Here is a 23,486-nt window from a genome sequence, read left to right on the forward strand (position 1 = left end):
ATCTCACCTTCCCTCCCCGTGGCTCACCATGGTAATATTACACCACAGCAGGAAGACGGGAGAGAGATTTGTGAAGAGGAGCTGGTGGGGGGGGGGGGGGGGAGGTGTTAGAGGAGCCTAATATTACAGCAGCATATGTAACTCTGCAGCGAGGCTCAATCCTAGATAAGTGCAGGCAGCTGCTGCGGCAACTCTGCTTCTCCCCCTGCCATGGTAGCAGCCGCTAGGGGCCCCCTGTTTGCCCCTGCCTAACACCGGCCCTGCCTGGCCTCTCTTGATAGTCAGTCAGGATACAGCCAAAGTAAATATACAGCGGTCTGTATTAAGGGATTAATTCCAAATATTTCCACCTAGACAACAAATTTTTTGCTTAAATTAAATTGCATAATGTTCATGAAAATGCATCAGCCTGGTGTTAGAAAAAAGAGACTTATCCCTGGTATTGGGTTTTGTGTGATAGAATTCAAGGAAAGGTACACTTCAAACACTTGCCCAAAAATAAATTATAGGCATCAGATGTTTCAATTTTTGGCCTATCTTAAAGTGAAAGAATAAAGGAAAAAAGAAGAAAAATATATAATGAAGGTGTTCTGGGAAGCAGCTCTGAATCAGGCAGTGTAATTCCAACACACATTGAACATACACTGCAGCAGAAAATGGGTCAAAGGCAGAAATGGATAAAACTGGAAGGGGAAATATCAAGGAAGGCATTAAACTTTTGTGGTTTCCCGGTACCGTATTTCATACCGTACTTTGTGGTGGGGTCCCCAAAGTCAGAGTCCCTAGGAACAGTGGGGGTCCTCTTCTTTAGTTAACCCCTAGTCACCCCTCAGTTAGCTAAAGTTCGTGTAAATAAAAGTGTAAATATGTATATTCAGGATGCCTACCTTGTTAGCGTCGCAGGACCTGCGGGTCATGTGACTTGGTTCACAGAACTCTATGGTTTGCTAAAGGACCTTTGGTGGTTCTAATCAGGTGATCACCCACAATCCTATGTAACAGTGATTGACAGTTGACGTGGACCAATCTAAAACGGTTCAGCCCCTGCCCATATAAGGGATCTGCAGCCATTAATCGCTCTCTTGGGTTGCTGACTCTGGATGAGGTAGGACCTCCACAACTCCCAAAGACAATTACTAGGCCTAAGCCTTGCAGCCTCAGCCTACGCTAAAGACTTTGAGTTCTTATCATTCCCCGCAAGACCACTGGACCTAAAACTACCCCTAAATCCAGCGGATCTATGCTACAAAATCCTCCTAAACTAAAGAGAACTTACCGGTCCCAGCCAACTTTTAGTCATTGCCGTGCTGTTTATAGACTGTCATCCGGACTGTTACTGTTACTGCATGTACAGAAAATCTTCCATACAGTTTCTACAAGTTTTTCAGTTCAGCACCGGTTGTGGACAATCCATTATTCTACACTCACCAATCGCTCTTGGAAAGGGTGGCGTTAGGCCCAGCATCACCTCAGAGTTTTAACCCTCACCTTGGCGTCACGAGTGACAAGGGTTAAATTAACCCCTCATATACTACAGCAACACCCCAACTACCTTACACCCCCGAGGCATACCACAAAGCCTTTTTGGCATCTGACGAACTGGATTCGGGTGTGTGCCTACTGCTGTTGCCACTAGTGAAATTGTACTAACCCAATATAACAGACTTTATTCATGTGCTGTAAACCGCATTATTGTGTACAAGAGCGGCGTGCGTGGTGCGCAATACAAGGGGACCATGCGAAAAGTAAGGGGGAGGCAAAGATTTATTCGCAGAAAGAATGTGTAAACTGCGAAATGAATACATGCTACGATCCTCTGGTCCGGTCAGCACAGGAAGAGTTAACCTGCTGCCGGAGAAGCGCGCGAAGAAGTCCCGCACTGCGCCACGCCCCGCCCCTGGGCGTGGCTGCCAAGTTGCTGTATCACAACCGAAAGGGAACTTAGAGACAGAGGAGTCGTTTCTGGGAGGACCGGAAGTCGGGGCTGCACCGATGACGTTCTTCCTGCCGGCAGCCATTTTGGGGAAGCCCTATATAAAAGAGACCCTGCATAGCGACCTCTTCAGTCTGCACAAGGAGCCGGAGAGTACAGACATGGAGGAGAGCAGCGTTCCACGTGTTGAGAACCTCAAAATGGTGCCGGAGCAACGGAAAGTTGTGGCGGTCGCAGCACAACTATTCTAGGATATTGCCGACCGTCTGCAGCGGTTGTCATTGGACGAAGAGGGGGCCTGCAATCTTCCTCCACTGCCCGATGATGATGACTGGCCGGATACACCTCCAGGAGACTGCGCTGGGACACCTGGAGTAGCATCGCCGGTGAGATTGTCCCCTCACCACAGGACTTGGGGCTCGTGGGCCGAGATCCCATCGGAGGAGTCTGCAGTGAGTTCCCAGCCAGAGGTGGCCTTTTCTTCCTCCTCCAGCCCTAAGCCTGAAATACCCCTATCCAGCCTGCAAAGTGCACGACCGCGCTCACCAAATTTGCCCCAACGGATTTTTGGAGACGAGCCGGGATTCATCGAGTATATGCACGCAGTTCTACAACTGACACCTGGGAAGCCACTCCCACCAATCCCAACTGCACAGAGGGAAAGGGCCCGTCAGGAAGCCAAGCTGGCTGAGTTGATGGACAAAATAAAGGCCCGACACAGAGAACTGTATGCCCCTAAGCATGTGCATTTGCCTCCTGAGGAAAGGATTAATTATCAGGAAAATACTAAAGAAATGGAAGCACTGTTCATCCGCAAGTGGGATCATCACCGAGAAGGGGAGGAGCCTTTAGAATGACAAAGAGCAACTGTGGCCAAGTTCGACAATGTCAGAGGTTATGGGACACTCCTAGATTGCCATACAGGGCAAACCATCCTCGTAAACCGGCAAGCAGTAAAGAGGCCATTTCTTCATAAAAAGTTCTACTCTCTGGAGGTGGGTGAGATAGTGGAGTACACCCCCGTCCAGGGCCTGCGTGGAGAATGGGCTGCTGCGGTCACAAGACCAACAGCCCCAACACAGCTTCGCTTCAAATAATTTCCGTCTACAGATCGGGAATCGGATCCCTTCAACCTGAGGCCGAAATGGTCTGCTCCTGATGCCTCCACCACGGTACTCAAGGAGGAGGAGCCTCCCCAACAACAGTCATCTTCTTCGTACAGCAAAGTGCCAAGGCCTGCTCAGGACCAAGAAAGTAGGCCCAAATTGCGGGCCCCAAAAAACGTACCTAGACCCTCCGGAGCAATGAGAGTTTGTCTGTTTCCAGGGTACCAACGTATGTACCAAGGCCCTCTTGGAGCAATGAGAGTTTGCCTGCTTCCAGGGTACCAACGGAAGTGCTCTGGCCCACTCCTGGCATGGGGATGGGGCTAAAACCTTTTGCACCAATCTTGATCCCGACCAGTAAACCCCCTGGTCCCTTTGAATCCCACTGTTACCCATTCTACTCTCACCAATGTGGTGTGGGAGAGTTATATTAACTCCCAGCCAGCCCCTGATGTTGGAAGGGCTAGGGGGTCTACAAGAGGAACAAGAAGAGTTCAGAGGAATGTTTTCTGAAGGACTGTAAAGTAATGACTGTTGCTTTTCTTTGCTAACCACTTTTGTTTTCCAGTAACCAAGTTCAAGAAATTGTGCCTAGCAGGACTACGCTAAGACTGTTCCAGTTCCAAGTTCAGCAACGTAACCATTAAGCTTTGTGCCTGACCATCAGGTCAAGAGACTCCTAGTCAGTTGGAGATTCGTAAGTTTTGTGCCCGGCTGATTGTGGTAAAGCCATGTTTCCCATAGACTCCTAGTGTAGGTGGACTGCAGATCCTTACACGTCCGTTTTGTGTATATCTCTATTTATGAGACTTTCTTGCTAAAAATGGCACTTATCAGGTGTATGCGCCTGAACCTTGTTGGAGAGTTAATAAATGTGTAAACTTATATAATAAAAATGTATATGGTTCTTGTACACAAAAAAAAATCGCCTTGTGTCTGTGTACATAAAAAGTAGGTAAAGGTTGAACACAGAAGATGCCCGCTAGATGCACGTGTACACTAAAAACAAAAAACGTAAATAATTCTTGTATACATGTACATACAAATGTATTAAAAATACTAAAAAGGTGTTTTAGTAGTTGCAAAATAGGTGACTCTCTCGGCCCCTTCCAGTCGCAAATCGCTAGCACCTGTCTCAGAAAAAGATAACAATAGTAAACTACCTTTAAGGTATCAAGACTAACTACTAAGCAGTACTTGCACACATAGTGCCTCAAATAACTCACTTAAAAGTACTTACCTCAGTCTTTTCAGTACACCAAACAAAAACATATCTCACACTCAAGAAACACTTTAGGAATTGCAGCCTATCAATATTCAATTCCTGCAACTGTTAGGTACACAAATTTTTCTTACGTGTGTGAGATGCTCTACCTGGCCAGTAGGTGCTCTTGCAAGCTAAAATTAAGCACGTATTTCTAAAGGTAACTTAGGTAAGGTTATCCTGCTGTGTTCTAGGGGTAAGTAGCGTGTAGCCGATAGACCCTAGCAGCTAAACTTGTTGGTAGATAGCCTCAGGCAAGCCAATATAACTTTTGTGTACTCACAGGTGACTCATCGTGGCAAAACAAAAGAAAATGTGGTGAGATTTCAAAAATGTTTAGTCAGCTTGAAGCAAAATGTATAGACAGTTGCATAAATGCCTAGTTAGCCTCATAAACGTATGGAGAGAACTATAAAAATGTCTAAGGAGCTAGAAACTAAATGTTAGATAGCTTCATAATGTCTAGTAAGCCTCATAATGTCTAGATAGCTTCATAATGTCTAGTAAGCTTTATAATTGTCTAGTCAGAATGCTAGTCAGAGTAGAAAGAAAAATGTCTGGAGAATTTAAAGGTGTCTAATGTTTACTCAAATTTTGTCAGGATGTGAATTTTGGTTAGTAATTCTGTCCTAGTCCTAGTCCCTCTGCCTTAGGGGACAGGCGTCAGGGTCGACTTGTTTTAAGTAAGGGGGTTTGTGGTGTCCCGGTACCGTATTTCATACCGTACCTTGTGGTGGGGACCCCAAAGTCAGAGACCCTAGGAACAGTGGGGGTCTTCTTCTTTAGTTAACCCCTCGTCACCCCTCAGTTAACCCCTCAGTTAGTTCATGTAAATAAAAGTGTAAATATGTATATTCAGGATACCTACCTTGTTAGCATCGCAGGACCTGCGGGTCATGTGACTTGGTTCACAGAACTCTATGGTTTGCTAAAGGACCTTTGGTGGTTCTAATCAGGTGATCACCCACAATCCTATGTAACAGTTGATGTGGACCAATCTAAAACGGTTCAGCCCCTGCCCATATAAGGGAGCTGCAGCCATTAATCGCTCTCTCTTGGGTTGCTGACTCTGGATGAGGTAGGACCTCTGCAACTTCCAAAGACAATTACTAGGCCTAAGCCTTGCAGCCTCAGCCTATGCTAAAGACTTTGAGTTCTTATCATTCCCCGCTATCTCCGCAAGACCACTGGACCTAAAACTACCCCCAAATCCAGCGGATCTCTGCTACAAAATCCTCCTAAACTAGCCAACTGTCAGTCATTGCCGTGCTGTTTATAGACTGTCATCCGGACTGTTACTGTTACTGCATGTACTGCATGCATTTTTCAGTTCAGCACCAGTTGTGGACAATCCATTATTCTACACTCACCTATCGCTCTTGGGAAGGATGGCAATAGGCCCAGCATCACCTCAGAGTTTTAACCCTCATCCTGGCGTCACGAGTGACAAGGGTTAAATTAACCCCTCATATTCTACAGCAACACCCCAACTACCCTACACCCCCCAGGCATACCACACTTTTCATTTTCCAGTTGGATCCACTTAAATTTTTGACACATTTTTGCTGCAGAACATCTGCAATGTGTTATTAGCCTTAAGATATAATACTGACCAGCACATCATATTAAAGGTTACGTACTGTTCACTGGCAACATGTCACTTAAGGTGACGTACACCTTTGTTAGGCTGGGTCCACACTACGTTTTGTCCCATACGGGAGCGCATACGGCAGGGGGAGCTAAAAGCTCGCGCTCCCGTATGTGACCGTATGCGCTCCCGTATGCCATTCACTTCAATGAGCCGACCGGAGTGAAACGTTCGGTCCGGTCGGCTCATTTTTGCGCCGTATGCGCTTTTACAACCGGACCTAAAACCGTGGTTGACCACGGTTTTAGGTCCGGTTGTAAAAGCGCATACGGCGCAAAAATGAGCCGACCGGACCGAACGTTTCACTCCGGTCGGCTCATTGAAGTGAATGGCATACGGGAGCGCATACGGTCACATACGGGAGCGCGAGGTTTTAGCTCCCTCCTGCCGTATGCGCTCCCGTATGGGACAAAACGTAGTGTGGACCCAGCCTTAGGCTGGGTTCACAATACGTTTTTGCCATACTGTTTTCAATCCGTTTTCTAAAGAAAACCGTATGGCAAAAAAACGGATGGAACATTATGGGAAAAAGTAAACCGTATGCGTTTTTAAACAGTATACTGTTTTTAAAAATGCATACAGTTCCGTCAGTTTTTATAGAAAAAAAAAACATACGTTTTTGAAAATTTTGTCCATTTTTAATGGGAGGGGTCTTGGGTGGGGACTTTAGGATTCAAATGCGCATGTGCAAATAAAAAACGTATACGTTTTTCCCGTATGGAACGGTATACATGTGCGTTTCCCATTGACGTCCATGTTAAAAAAAAACGTATGCAGTTACAGTACGGTTTTTAAACCGGAGACAAAATCGTGGTCAACCACGGTTTTGACTCCGGTTTAAAAACCGTACTGCAACCGCATACTTTTTTTTAACATGGACGTCAATGGGAAACGCACATGTATACGGTTCCATTCGGGAAAAACGTATACGTTTTACTTTGCACATGCGCATTTGAATCCTAAAGTCCCCACCCAAGACCTCTCCCATTAAAAATGGACAACATTTTCAAAAACGTATGGGTTTTTTTTCTATAAAAACTGACGGAACTGTATGCACTTTTAAAACAGTATACTGTTTAAAAACGCATACGGTTTATTTTTTTACATAGTGTTCCATCCGTTTTTTTGCCATACGGTTTTCTTTAGAAAAACGGATTGAAAACAGTATGGAAAAAACGTAGTGTGAACCCAGCCTTAGCTGGTGTTTGGCTGACAGCTATCTTTCAATTTTTATCCCAGACACATGAATGTTTAGTAAATGTATAAAATTATAGTAAATGTATAAAATCTATCTATCTACAGTCTCTATCTATCTATCTATTGTAAGGACTCCTCCTTGGGGATTAGCTCCGGGATCGTCCTGGACTCGTTTCCACTCAATAAACCCGCAGACAACGGTTATTCATGCACGCCTGGCACCTTGCCAGCTTTATTTAGACAGGTTGCAGGTAAAACAAAACATAACTCAGGAACAAACCAAAGTCCTAGACCGTCTGGTCACTGACTACACATATCAGCATGCCCTGACTACTATCTGGTGAGCTACCCTCAGCCAGCATAAAACATGTGCCCCTGCAACCTGTTACTCACAGTTCACACCACTTCTTCACTTCTTGGACCGCTCACAGTTCGCTGTGTGTTTCCTCAACAGGGTCCGTGTGTCTCCCCCCTACAACGACATGCTGTTACCCAGGGAGAGCCCCAACTATGCTCTTTCTTTTCCTTTTAAACACACTTTCCCTTCCTGATACCTCATTAATCAGGCCACAGGTGGAGCATTCTGCAGAGATAGCAAGGGAAATACACCCTTTCCTTGCCACACTGCCACACTATCTATCTATCTATCTCATATCTATCTATCTATCTATCTATCCACAGAAACTATCCATCTACAGTCTCTGTCTATCTATCTATCTATCTATCTATCTACAGTCTCTATCTATCTATCTATCTATCTATCTCATATCTATCTATCTATCTACAGTATCTATCCATCTACAGTCTCTATCTACAGTATCTATATATCTACAGTCTCTATCTATCTATATATCTCTATCTACAGTCTCGCTCTCTATACATATCTATCCATCTATCTATCTATCTCATATCTACCTATCTATGTATCTACCTGTGGTGGCCCAGTACTGGAGGTTCTTACCCCATACCTGTTACTCCGAGCGCTCCGGGTCCCCGCTCCTCCCCGGAGCGCTCGCAGCATCCTCTCATTCGCAGCGCCCCGGTCAGACCTGCTGACCGGGTGCGCTGCAATATCACTCTCAGCCGGGATGCGATTCGCGATGCGGTAGGCGCCCGCTCGCGATGCGCATCCCGGCTCCCGTACCTGACCCGTTCCCCGTCTGTCTTGTCCCGGCGCGCGCGGCCCCGCTCCTTAGGGCGCGCGCGCGCCGGGTCTCTGCAATTTAAAGGGCCGCTGCGTCACTGATTGGCGCAGCAGGCTTAATCAGTATGTTCACCTGTGCACTCCCTACTTATACCTCACTTCCCCTGCACTCCCTCGCCGGATCTTGTTGCCATTGTGCCAGTGAAAGCGTTTCCTTGTGTGTTCCTAGCCTGTGTTCCAGACCTCCTGCCGTTGCCCCTGACTACGATCCTTGCTGCCTGCCCTGACCTTCTACTACGTCCGACCTTGCTCTTGTCTACTCCATTGTACCGCGCCTATCTTCAGCAGTCAGAGAGGTTGAGCCGTTGCTGGTGGATACGACCTGGTTGCTACTGCTGCTGCAAGACCATCCCGCTTTGCGGCGGGCTCTGGTGAATACCAGTAGTAACTTAGAACCGGTCCACCAACACGGTCCACGCCAATCCCTCTCTGGCACAGAGGATCCACCTCCAGCCAGCCGAATCGTGACAATACCCTTTATCTTTAACACTGTTTACCATGTGATTTGTCATGTGATTGTTACCCAGGAGGTATCAGTGACCAGGTGACTTAGAGGTGACCAATGGAACCCCACCAGAGCCCCCCCCCCCCCACATTTAAGCCCTGTGTGGAGCCTCTGCTCTCTCTCTCTCTCTTGCTTGCTGCTTAGGTCCAGTCAAGTTGTGCCTAAGTGTGTGTCCAGAGTCATAGGAGACCTCAAGTCCAGTCTGCAGTCACAAGCTACAAACCTGCAAGTAAGCCACAGTCACAGTCCTGTCAGTCACAAGTCAGTCAATGATAAAAAGGAGGTAGCTTCAGAAGAGATGCCGGCTCAGCATGGCGCTGGACACAGACAGCAGAGGTAAGTAAAAGCAAGCAAACACCTTGCTTTTACTTACCTCTGCTGTCTGTGTCCAGCGCCATGTTGAGCCGACGTCTCTTCTGAAGCTACCTCTTTTTTATCATTATCTCTAGCCGGAGGGATGCGGACACTCCAATATTACACGCTCACCACCAGGGCTGCCATGAGAAATTTCACATCGTTGGCTCCTCACTGTCAGCAGATCCTCATCCTCTGCATGAAGACAGTAATCATTATAACCTTGCCAGAAAGTGTACCCTAAATAAAATACTGCCCCATACTGTACCCTGAATATAATCCTGCCACACACTGTACCCTGAATATAATACTGCCACACACTGTACCCTGAATATAATACTGCCACACACTGTACCCTGAATATAATACTTCCATACATTGTACCCTGAATATAATACTGCCACACACTGTACCCACTAAATATAATCCTGCCACACACTGTAACCTGAATATAATACTGCCACACACTGTACCCACTAAATATAATACTGCCATACACTGTACCCTGAATATAATACTGCCGCACACTGTACCCACTAAATATAATACTGCCGCACACTGTACCCACTAAATATAATACTGCCGCACACTGTATCCACTAAATATAATACTGCCATACACTGTACCCACTAAATATAATCCTGCCACCCACTGTAACCTGAAAATAATACTGCCACACACTGTACCCACTAAATATAATACTGCCACACACTGTACCCTGAATACTGCCCCACACTGTGTCCACTGAATATAATACTGTCATACACTGTACCCACTAAATATAATCCTGCCACACACTGTACCCTGAATATAATGCTGCTCCACACTGTATCCACTGAATATAATACTGCCACACATGCATACACATCATATATACATATACACCCCCTCTTATCCTCTGTGTCCTCATCACCCCCATAACCCCCTGCCAAACCTCTCCTCATCATTACTATAACTCCCCCCCTGTCCTCATCATTACTATAACTCCCCCCCCCCGCACCTCTCCTCATCACTACTATAACCAGGGGGGGTTATGGGGGGTGATGAGGAGAGGTGCGGGGGGACAACTCTCGTCATCACCCCCATAACCCCCCTGCACCTCTCATCACCATCATAACCCCCCTGCCCCTTTCATAACCCCCTGCCCCTCTCATCACCCCCATAACCCCCCTGCACCTCTCATCCCCCCCATAACCCCCCTGCACCTCTCATCACCCCCATAACCCCCCTGCACCACTCATCACCACCACCCCACCTCTCATCACCCCCATAACCCCCTGCACCTCTCATCACCCCCATAAACCCCTGCTCCTCTCATCACCCCATAACCCCCCTGCACCTCTCATCACCCCCATAACCCCCTGCACCTCTAATCACCCCCATAACCTCCTGCACCTCTCATGACCCCCATAACCCCCCTGCACCTCTCATCACCCCCATAACCCCCCTGCACCTCTCATCACCACCACCCCATGGCACCTCTCATCACCCCCATAACCCCCCTGCACCTCTTATCACCCCCATAACACCCCCACTGCACCTCTTATCACCCCCATAACCTCCCTGCACTTCTCATCATCCCCATAACCCCCCTGCACCTCTTATCACCCCCATAACACCCCCACTGCACCTCTTATCACCCCCATAACCTCCCTGCACCTCTCATCATCCCCATAACCCCCCTGCACCTCTCATCACCCCCCTGCACCTCTCATCACCCCCATAACCCTCTGCACTTCTCATCACCCCCATAACCCCCCTGCACTTCTCATCACCCCCATAACCCCCTGCACTTCTCATCACCCCCATAACCCCCTGCACCTCTCCTCATCACCTCCGTAATGCCCCTGCAGCTCTTATCACCCCCATAACACCCCCTGCACCTCTTATCACCTCCATCACCCCCGCACCTCTTATCACCACCACCCCATGGCACCTCTTATCACCCCCATAACACCTCCCTGCACCTCTCATCATCCCCATAACCCCCCTGCACCTCTCATCACCCCCTGCACCTCTCATCACCCCCATAACCCCCTGCACTTCTCATCACCCCCATAACCCCCCTGCACTTCTCATCACCCCCATAGCCCCCTGCACTTCTCATCATCCCCATAACCCCCTGCACCTCTCCTCATCACCTCCGTAATGCCCCTGCAGCTCTTATCACCCCCATAACACCCCCTGCACCTCTTATCACCTCCATCACCCCCGCACCTCTTATCACCACCACCCCATGGCACCTCTTATCACCCCCATAACACCCCCCTGCACCTCTTATCACCCCATAACCCCCCTTGCACCTCTTATCACCCCCATAACACCCCCCTCTGCACCTCTTATCACCCCCATAAGCCCCCTGCACCTCTTATGACCCCCATAACACCCCCTGCACCTCTTATCACCCCATAACCCCCCTTGCACCTCTTATCACCCCCATAACACCCCCTCTGCACCTCTTATCACCCCCCATAACACCCCCTCTGCACCTCTTATCACCCCCATAACACCCCCCCTGCACCTCTCATCACCCCCCCACACACACACACACACCCCTCTCATCACCATTGTAGTCCCCTAACACACACTCACACACACACACACACACACACACACCCCGGGTGAGCATTTTATACAGCCTAAATTTATTCAAATAATCCTCTTTTATCACACCACGGAGCGCTGTTACTTCCTTTTCTTAGACAAGTCAGTCAAGTCAAAGTACTCTGTCTAGTCAACATGGCCTGCACTAGATTGTCCACCTCTGCTACAAGTCCCAGCAAACCCTTAAGGTCTCTGAAGTCACTGGTCACTTCAGTGGGCCTGGCTGAACGGTATAGACTTTTCCACCTGTCTGACCTCAGTAAATCTACCATTGTCCATAACTTGGCATCAGAGTCATTAGTGCCCCCGTACCTAGCCCATGTTCGGCCCCCCCAAAGAAATGCCACCCCACACCATTACTGACTCACCGCCAAACCGGTCATGCTGGAGGATGTTGCAGACAGCAGAACATTCTCCACAGAGTCTCCAGACTCTGCCACGTCTGTCATATGTGCTCAGTGTGAACAAGCTTTCATCTGTGAAGAGCACAGGGTGCCAATGGCGAATTTGCCAATCTTGGTGTTCTCTGGCAAATGCCAAACGTCCTGCACAGTGTTGGGCTGTAAGCACAACCCCCACCTGTGGACGTCGGGCCCTCATACCACCCTCCTGGAGTCTGTTTCTGACTGTTTGAGTGGACACATGCACATTTATGGCCTGCTGGAGGTCATTTTGCAGGGCTCTGGCAGTGCTCCTTCTGCTCCTCCTTGCACAAAGGCGGAGGTAGCGGTCCTGCTGCTGGGTTGTTGCCGTCCTATGGCCTCCTCCACATCTCCTGATGTACTGGTCTGTCTCCTGGTAGAGCCTCAATGCTCTGGACACTACGCTGACAGACACAGCACACCTTCTGCCACAGCTCGCATTAATGTGCCATCCTAGATGAGCTGCACTACCTGAGCCACTTGTGTGGGTTGTAGACTTTGTCTCATGCTACCACTAGAGTGAAAGCACCACCAGCATTCAAAAGTGACCAAAACATCGGCCAGGAAGCATAGGAACTGAGAAGTGGTATGTGGTCATCACCTGCAGAACCACTCCTTTATAGGGGTAGTCTTGCTAATTGCCTATAATTTCCACATGTTGTCTGTTCCATTTGCACAACAGCATGTGAAATTGATTGTCAATCAGTGTTGCTTCCTGAGTGGACAGTGTGATTTCACAGAAGTGTGATTGACTTGGAGTTATATTGTGTTGTTTAAGAGTTCCCTTTATTTTTTTTGAGCAGTGTATAATTTCCATCTATCTATCTATTTATCTATCTCATGTCTATATCATATCTATCTATCTATCTCATATCTATCTATCTATCTATCTAATTATTTGATTTATTCAGATAAAATATACACTTTGTTACAATACATAAAAGACATAAATGATTGTAGATCAGTATTTAGCCTGTGAGTGTTTGCACTTTCTGAGGTTGCCCTTTCCAGCTCTTTGAAGGCTTCTGGTCTTCTGGGACTTTGATAAAGGACCATTTCACCCCAGCCATAACTACTTTCTTCACTTTGTCAACGTGTTCAATGTTCAAAGCAGGAAGTGTAGATAACAAGTGACACTTCACTCCAAACAGCTGGTCATTTCTTCCAATGGCGAACCGTGTGGCCTACCTAGAAAATAAACCCTTAAAAGAAACAAAATAAACACTGACCATGTTAAACAAAGCATTCTTCATCCAAGTCATAGAAAATCCTCTCCAGTCAACAAGTGCTTCACAGCAAAACGAGAGATTACATTCCACTAAGACCAGTGTATGATTTCATAGACATTAATCATGTCAGTCCTGGAACATTAAAACAAAAAAACAAACAAACAAAAAAACTTTAAAACCCTATATTAACCTTATATTATATACAAGATAAAATCATAATAGGCAAAAAGGAAAACAAAAAACAAAACAAAAAAAAACAAACAAATAAAATGAATATAAAATCTAAAACAGACATGGTTAGCTTTATGCAATGGGTTTTGTTTTTTTCGTTTGCTTTTCACTATATTTAAAAAGCTATAACTAGATGTAGCTATATGAGACTTTTTTTCACAGGATGAGATGTATTGTTCAACAGCACCATTTTGGGGCACATATAATTCATTGATAAACTATTATACATTTTTGGGGGGGTTTGGAATAAAAAAAATAAAAAATAAAATAAAAAAATAAATAAAAAGGTTCTGTATATACTCGAGTATAAGCCGACCCAAATATAAGCCAAGGCCTCTAATTTCACCCCAAAAACCCAGGAAAAGTTATTGATTCCACTATAAGCCTAGGGTGGGAAATACATCATCATCATCATCATTATCACTCCCGTCATCATCATCCTGTCATTTTCACCCCGTCATCATCACCCTGTCATCACTCCCCCCCCCCCCCTTCATCATCATCGCCTGTCAATCCCTTTCAGTGGTCATCAACCTGCGGACCTCCAGATGTTGCAGAACTACAACTCCCAGCATGCCCGGACAGCCATCGGCTGTCCGGGCATGCTGGGAGTTGTAGTTTTGAAAAATCTGGAGGTCCGCAGGTTGAAGACCACTGAGAAGGGATTGACAGGCGGAGAGTTCACTCGAGTATAAGCTGAGGGGGGCGTTTTTAGCACGAAAAATCGTGCTGAAAAACTCGGCTTATACTCGAGTATATACGGTATGTCAAGTTAATGGGCCCACTGGGAACACAACATGGTACATGCTGGGAGTTGTAGTTTTGAAAAATCTGGAGGTCCGCAGGTTGAATACCACTGAGAAGGGATTGACAGGCGGAGAGTTCACTCAAGTATAAGCTGAGGGGGGCGTTTTTAGCACGAAAAATCGTGCTGAAAAACTCGGCTTATACTCGAGTATATACGGTATGTCAAGTTAATGGGCCCACTGGGAACACAACATGGTACATGTCAGTAAACCTTTTTTGATGGGTCGCTGACATATACTTGAGATATGAGCAGGAATCATGATGTGGGTGGAGACTTAGTTTTTATTTTTTTTATTGTATGTTTACTATGCAAATAAATAACATGCTTACTATACTAAATACTACATGTGACTGTGGTAATCTGTGATTGCTCATCATGGTCTTAGGATGTGTTGTCCCTATAGACTATTTATAGGGATAAACAGCAGGGGCCACATTCAAATTTGCGTTATTTCTTGAATATATGGATGAATATTCCTCCTATATTCGCAAAATTCGCATATTCGCTATGTTCTTTCTTTTTTTTTATGCGAAAATTGGCAATTAAATTCTCATAGTGCACATGCGCGATTATATCTCTCACCTAAAAGAAGGGAGGGATCTGACTGGAAGTGCCGATATTAGCATATTTGCGAATATTTGTATATTTGCATATTCACAAAAAAAACAAATAAATAATAATAAAAAAATATTCATTATATATATTCTACATTTTCGTGAAATTACAAAGTGACGATATTCGCGGTAAAAATTAGCATTTCGAATATTCGCACTCAACACTATTATGTCATCTGGTAAACAAAAGAACTTTAAGGTTCATAAATCGCTATTGTTGAGGTTCAGAAACAACATATTTGTAGTCGCTTTTGGGCTAGAGCAAAAGCTGTAGCTCCAAGAAAGATTATTTTAGTTTGGGACAAATTTTGGATTTCACTTGCACTCTGTATGGGGATTGAACGCCATAGCTTTTCATCTTTCTGGACCTTTTTTTTAGCATAAAAAGAAGGCATCTTGCTAAAGTAAGGGCCATGTACACCATTAGGGACATTTATCAATGTTTGCTTATGTATTCCTTTTTAAAATAATTTTTTCCTAACTTTTTTTTTTTTTGCTTATGTGTGACTTATTTATCAACTGGTTTCAGCCTGTTGATGATTTTCTTTCACGTAAGCAATTTCTTCTTTTTTACTTTGGTAGTAGCTTTTTCTGCTCCATGTTTGAGCTGGAGTAAATTTAGTCAATTTTTAACCCTGTTGCGACTTTTATTTGCGCAGTTGCGACTGTCGCAGTTAATAAATACCAGACTACCCGTAGTCCATTTTAAAATTATTACTACGTAGTTAAGTTTTTGAAAACTTGCTTTTCTCGCTTTCCAGTCAAAATGTTGCACGAAAAATAGCGTAGTCGCAGGTGCGACATTTTTGCGACATTTTTAGTAAAGAAAAATTAACTAAATCGCTTGATAAATGCCTGTCTATATCATTTCTCATGGAAATTCTGCGTGGATTCTGCTTGCAGCAGACTCCCATTGAGAATCTGTTGCTCAGTGCACACCATGGACGTTCCATTGCAGAACTTTTGACGTGGAACTGGATTCCGGTGGAGGATTGAACATCTTCTGGTGGAATCTGCCAGAGAAGTCTCAGCACAGCACTGTAGGGAATGGGACGGTGCTTACTGTCTATTTCAGATTACTGAAGGTATTAAAGGGGTACACCACTGCCTCAGCATACAGAACATTTTGTTCCGAATGCTGGATGCGGGCTGATGTCACGGCCCCCTAAATGCAAGTCTATGGGAGGGGGAAAAATGCTCCGAATGCTGGGGCAGTGGAGTATCCCTTTAAACACCTATTCCAGAGAAAGCTGCCATAAGCGGAATCTGTGCGGAATTTCCATAATGGAATGAGGCCTGAAAGGTGTGAAAGGCCCTGTCTGATAACTGGGAATATGGTTTGCTGAGCCAAGAATTAGCAAAGTACTTGCACATTCTCTTCCAAAGGTTTGTCCTCAAAAAGGTGTAACTTCTGTAAAAATGATTTGCCTCCACATACATGACCCAGTTCTCCTCACTTTTCTGAAACAAATGCATAGTTGGGTCAAAATTAGGCTAAGCCTCAAAGAAAAAATGTCCCTGAGAGTGTTCAGGGCAAAATTAGCAATAAACAACCTATAAGGGGTGACCCCCTTACGGGGACAACCCTCACAAGTGAGGGTTGTCCCCGTAAGGGGGTCACCCCTTATAGGTTGTTTAAAATTAGGCTAAGCTCACACTCTAAGTTTACACTGCCATTTTGCTCCAAACTCCTGCAGGGTCTGTACAGCTCTTTTTTGTGTGCCGAACAGACCTTGAACGGGTCGGAGGACAACTGACATATCCCATTGATTGAATGGGATCCATTGGGTGTCCGGTATTTTACAGGAGTTGAGTAGAAAAAAACTAGCACAAATAGGCACTATTTTCTTTTCGCTCAACGTCTGTCCTTTCGACAGATTGACCGACAGGGCTCCCTTTAGCGGATCATGCTCGCAGTGTGAATGAGCTCTTAGCCTACTTTGGAAAGCCGTAGTCTAAGCATAACTTTACTACATTACTGAGAACCATAGGGCAGCACTCAGATTGCCTATGACAAGGCTTTGCCGTATTCTGAATTCTATTTGGGAAATAAGCGATAATATGGATCAAGACCATTGCACAGTTCCGATCCTGTGCCGTATTGTTCAGCACTTACAATTAACAAAGCATCCGAACAAGAAATGATAACTATTTTACTCTTAGCAAATTAGTTTTGGACAAATGGGTTCTACACATTATTAGATCTCACGTTGCGAAGCCGGAGAACAATCATCCCACATTGAACATGTCAGCTCCAAGATTAATTTTCACGTACAGGGATTGAATAGCCAATTTCCTATTAAATCAAACAATGACTGGGAAAACTATGAGACGTTTCAACTTCAAAGGGAAATATTTGTCATGTTTAATACCTCAGACCTTGCTATTCTGACTAGACTAGACTAGAAGTCTTTCTGACTAGATGTTCTCCTAATGGGTTAGAATTAAAAAAAAAGGCTAAAATGGAGCCATCATTTCTCTTGCTCCTCTATTTTCTGTGGTAAAAATATTTTAGGACCAAGTGAAGTTCTTTTTAAACTTAAGTTCAAGTGAAGTTCCACATTAACCGCACCTTAGATTGATGAATGAAATTTATATCTACAACCTCCACAACTTAGTCTAAGGGTGCGTTCACACTGCAGAATGAACGATGAGTCTCCGCTCGCAGAGATTTAGCCTGTCAGCCACCGTCGGCGGTAGAACCCTGTGGCACTGCGCGGTCACCATTGTCGGCTTTGCAATGCTCGTGGAATTCCGCACAAAGAATGAACATGTTCATTCTCTGTGCGGAACAATTCAGCAGAATTTTCTGCCGCTGAAATTGCTCATTGTGAATGGGTCTCATGGAAACCCATTCCCACTGATGTAAAAATTCACCGTGCCTAATTCTGCGGGAATTGTGTAGTGTGATCCCACCCTTACACAAGCCAGGAGCCTCTTCTACTTCTCTGATCCACAAATAGGTTATGACAACAATACATATTGGTGGAATAGTATCACACATTGGGTCTGGGTATGTTCCTTGGAATGTATCCCTCACAATTTAGCAGAAAAGTGATGTCTTGTTGCAGATCGTAAAAAAGAACTCCAGCCTAAATTAACTTATCCCCTATCCACAAGATAGGGGATACGTTGCCGATAACAAGATGGGGGGGGGGGTGTTCTCTGACTATTGGGACCCCCTGAGGACTCCTACATCTCTCGGTGAGGAGTGTGAGCAGGGCCAATTTTAGACTAGGTGTGGCCCTGAGCAAAATTAAATATGGGGCCCCCGAATTGCATGACCAAAGATTTTTCTGATTTCCTCTGTTTTGTGATACAGAATACACAGCACTAGGTTCCTGATCACGCACCACGTGAATACGGCCTGAGATCCCAATGAGGGGGAAAGCATCTAAGGCCATAACACAAACGTATCAGGGCCCAAATCTAAGATCTATAGTAAATATTTTCGGTGTTTAAGAGAACGTTCACACATTCGTAACTAGCAGTAGGTTTCCACTGCGAGTTACTCTACCATGCACTTGTTTGGGCACATGGACAGTCCGTAAGTGGCAGGTTTGCAGACCCGTTAAAATGAACGGTAGTGTAACCCGCACAGGGAAACTGTCTGTTAGTTACGAGTGTGTGTCCCTGAGTCCCTGAAGGAGAGCTTCATTAAAAAAAATGTATCCACTATGTTCGGGCTGCCAGAATAAAAATAATAAACTTTAACCTTTTACCATTTCCCTGTTTCCGCCAATATTACAGTCACTTCCTCCAGTCCTGGTCTTCTTCTGGCTTTTGGTGTCCGATTAAAATAATATATAATGTTAATGATCCCGTACAGTGAACGTTGTGTACTTAACCCCTTAAGGACTCAGGGTTTTTCTGTTTTTGCACTTTCGTTTTTTCCTCCTTACCTTTTAAAAATCATAACCCTCGCAATTTTTCACCTAAAAATCCATATTATGGCTTATTTTTTGCATCACCAATTCTACTTTCCAGTGACATTAGTCATTTTACCCAAGAATTCACGGCGAAACGGCAAAAAGAATCATTGTGCGACAAAATCGAAGAAAAAACGCCATTTTGTAAATTTTGGGGGCTTCCGTTTCTACGCAGTGCATATTTCGGTAAAAATGACACCTTGTCATTATTCTGTAGGTCCATACGGTTAAAATGATACCCTACTTATATAGGTTTGATTTTGTTGCACTTCTGGAAAAAATCATAACTACATGCAGGAAAATGTATACGTTTAAAAATGTTATCTTCTGACCCCTATAACTTTTTTATTTTTCCGCGTATGGGGTGGTATGAGGGCTCATTTTTTGCGCCGTGATCTAAAGTTTTTAACGGTATGATTTTTGTTTTGATTGGAGTTTTGATCACTTTTTATTCATTTTTTAATGGTATAAAAAGTGACCAAAATACGGTTTTTTGAACTTTGGAATTTTTATGCGCGTACGCCATTGACCGTGCAGTTTAATTAATGATATATTTTTATAGTTCGGACATTTACGCACGCGGCGATACCACATATGTTTATTTTTTTTTATTTACACTGTTTTATTTTTTTTATGGAAAAAGGGGGGTGATTCAAACTTTTATTAGGGAAGGGGTTAAATGACCTTTATTAACACTTTTTTAAAACTTTTTTTTGCAGTGTTATAGGTCCCATAGGGACCTATAACACTGCACACACTGATCTCTCATCCTGATCACAGGCGTGTATTAACACGCCTGTGATCAATGTTATCGGCGCTTGACTGCTCCTGCCTGGATCTCAGGCACGGAGCAGTCATTCGCCGATCGGACACCGAGGAGACAGGTAAGGGCCCTCCCGGTGTCCTGTAAGCTGTTCGGGACACCGCGATTTCACCGCGGCGGTAACGAACAGCCCGACTGACTAGCCGGAATACTTTCACTTTCGCTTTAGAAGCGGTGGTCAGCTTTGTCCGCCGCTTCTAAAGGGTTAATACCGCACATTGCCGCGATCAGCGATGTGTGGTATTAGCCGCGGGTCCCGGCCGTTGATGAGCGCCGGGACCGACGCAATGTGATGCGGGGTCGCAGCGCGACCCCGCTTCATATTGCGGGAGCCGGCGCAGGACGTAAATATACGTCCTGCGTCGTTAAGGGGTTAAAGAAACAAACAACCTCAAATTGCTGCTCTTTGTTCACATCATGTATTTCAGAAAATAAAATAAAAAGTGATCAAAAAGTCACATATACGCAAAAGTGAAGTCAATAAAAACTACAGATAACGGGTCAGAATAGGGCAAATTAAAAATAAAAATAAAAAGATGACAATTTTAAACGTATTAATTTTCCTGCATGTAGTTATGATTTTTTCCAGACGTACGACAAAATCAAACCTATATAAGTAGGGTACCATTTTAATCATATGGACCTACAGAATAAAGATAAGGTATCATTTTTACCGAAAAATATACTATGTAGATACGGAAGCCCCCAAAAACTACAAAATGGTGTTTTATTTTTTCAATTTTGTCTCACAATGATTTTTTTTTCTGTTTCGCGGTAAAATGACTGATGCCATTACAAAGTAGAATTGGTGACGAAAAAAATTAGCCATCAAATGGATTTTTAGGTGCAAAATTGAAAGAGTTATGATTTTTTAAAGGTAAGGAGAAAAAAACGAAAATGCAAAAACAGAAAAACCCTGGGTCCTTAAAGGGGTTCTCAGGTGCTTACACATCTTATCCCCTATCCAAAGGATAGGGGATAAGATGCCTGATCGCGGGAGTCCCGCAGCTGGGGATCCCCGTGATCATGCACGCAGCACCCCGTTTGTAATCAGTCCCCGGAGCATGTTCGCTCCGGGTCTGATTACGGGCGACTACAGGGCCGGCGGCGTGTGACGTCACGCCTCCGTCCCCGTGTGATGTCACGCTCCGCCCCTCAATGCAAGCCTACGGGAGGGGGCGTGATAGCTATCACGCCCCCTCCCGTAGGCTTGCATTGAGGGGCAGAGCGTGACGTCACAAGGGGGCGGAGGCGTGACGTCACACGCCGCCGGCCCTGTAGTCGCCCGTAATCAGACCCGGAGCGAACACGCTTTGGTTTGATTCACCACAAATCTTTTCATTCTATTGGTAGGCATCTTAATATTGTGTGAGCACCTTCACTTTATAGATTGTCTTTTACATAGACGTTCAGTATTATAATGTTTGTTGTGCAGGGTCTTTTGCTTTATGTATCACTATAGGACCGATTTACTGCACATTCAGAGCGGGCCTATGCTGGTAGTATTTACAACAATTGAGGACGGGTGTCAGGTTAGGTGAGGGGGTTCATGGCCCCTCCTCTAGGTTGTGCACTGGTTTTAGTTAACCAGATTTTAAATGGTTTTAATGTGGTTTGTCATTTACTGATGAATTATTGTGTGTGCAATTTGTCTGTGTTTTTGCTACTTCATTTGTGCTAATAAAATTGATAATTGATCATTCTTCGGTGTGCTACTGTAATTCAGTGAGGTCTTTGTCTACTACTTGGAGTGTCTTTTGATATCGCTGAGTAGCACCCTATTTTATTAGGTTGAGCCCCCCTATCTGTTTCTTCTTTTATATAACTTATGATTATCTTTTCTATGGTCGAAACAAATTTTGCTCTGGAGTACTCCTTTAAAGGGATGTAGTGAGTAATTACATAGGCCACACATAAAGACCACACTGGGAGTTGTAGTTTATATTGTATGTTTACAGTCTGGCAAGCAACATTAACATAAGGCTCTGCTGGACTGTAGCTCATGTTGGACTAATAGTAGTAGTACTATAAGGGCTGTCAGTGTGTCCTCCCCTCTCCATAAGGACAATTTTCTTACATTTAATCCCATGCAGACAGTAACAAGTACTTACATCCATCACTGTCACTGCCTGCAGTCCGGGCTCCTCGTTGTGGGGGGAGGGGGGCAGTCCTACCACTTCCTTCCACCTCAGCGGTGCCTGTGTTAGCTGACAGGATGATAGCACTGGGTAACTTGTAAAGTGCAGAGTTGTCATCTCCCTCTTGCTCTGCAGGCTCTCCTCAGCACTTCTCTCTTCTTCGTGTCTCCTCACAGACTGCACAGGCTGGTTTAGACCGGCAGTCTATGAGACGGGGGAACACGCTAGTGACCTCTGAGATCCGACACAGAGGGTGCAATGAAGAGATTACATCCTGCTGCCTGTGTCGGACCTGTGATGTCATCAACGCGCTCCTGCAGGTCCAAATCAGCCTGTGGCCGTAGAGCATAGAGATGTGAGTGCGGCCATAGGTCCCATAGCTGCTGTCAGTCAGGGTTGTAATCGGCCCTGCCAGTGATTGAAAAATGATAAATCCGGCGCTGACTGTATTTTGCCACTATTTGCGCAAAATCGTGGTAAAAGAGCTGCGATTAATGTCAATATGTTCAGGAGGCCCTCTTTTGAATGGGTCCCTGGGCAACTGCCCAGATTTCCCCACCCTAACACCGGCCCAGAGCGTGAGTCATCTTCCAGTAGACAGCATGCACTCCATTAATTTTTTATGGAAGCGCCCATGATGCCCAGTGTTGTACTCGGGTCTTTTGACGCTCCCATTGAACTCAATGGAGCACGTGCTGTCTACCTCGCTCACTCCTCACTGAGAGCCGAGTCCTGGAGAGTGCAAGCATTCGGACCCCCGCGATCAACTACTTATCCCCTATCCTGAGTTAATTTAGGCTGGAGTTCTCCTTTAAGCAATTCAGAAGTAAGACATATAACAAAACAGGGCTATGGGTGTGTAAGGGTGAACAAGTCTTGAATAGAGAAATTTAGTTTTCACGTGAAAGCAAAAAATAGGCCTTCAACACGAATATAGGCCAATAAAGTAGACCAGTAGTCTCCAAACTGTGGACCTTCAGAGGTTGCAAAACTACAACTCCCACCATGCCCAGTTGTAGTTTTGCAACCTCTGGAAGTCCACGGTTTGGAGACCGCTGGCGTAGATGCTAAAAGTTAAAATAACTGTGTTGTGTTATGTGGAAAAGGTCTATGACCTCAATCAGTCTTTAAAGGTTATCTACTGCACGCATAAATAAAGAGCTTTTTTAATGCTTGAGTCGTGACTTGAATTTTTATTTTTCTGATTACAATAGAAGGTCACAGACAACGTCACCCGATGTTTCGATCCGTCTTGGATCTCTATAAAGGTGTCTGTGCAGGAGTATTAGTCCCGATAAGGAGAAGATAAGGCGGCCTGTAGGCGGGATGCAGTGTATATGGCTAAGCTGTGTCACAGGTGAATGACGGAGATGGTTAGAAGAACTCTGTTAAGTTATGCTGCTTTCACACTATAAAGTTGCTCCGTTTTAAAGACCTGTTATAATGTCCCGTTAGGAAAACCCTTAACCCCTTAAGG

The sequence above is a fragment of the Hyla sarda genome, chromosome 3, assembly GCF_029499605.1.
Source record: "Hyla sarda isolate aHylSar1 chromosome 3, aHylSar1.hap1, whole genome shotgun sequence".
NCBI lineage: Eukaryota > Metazoa > Chordata > Amphibia > Anura > Hylidae > Hyla > Hyla sarda.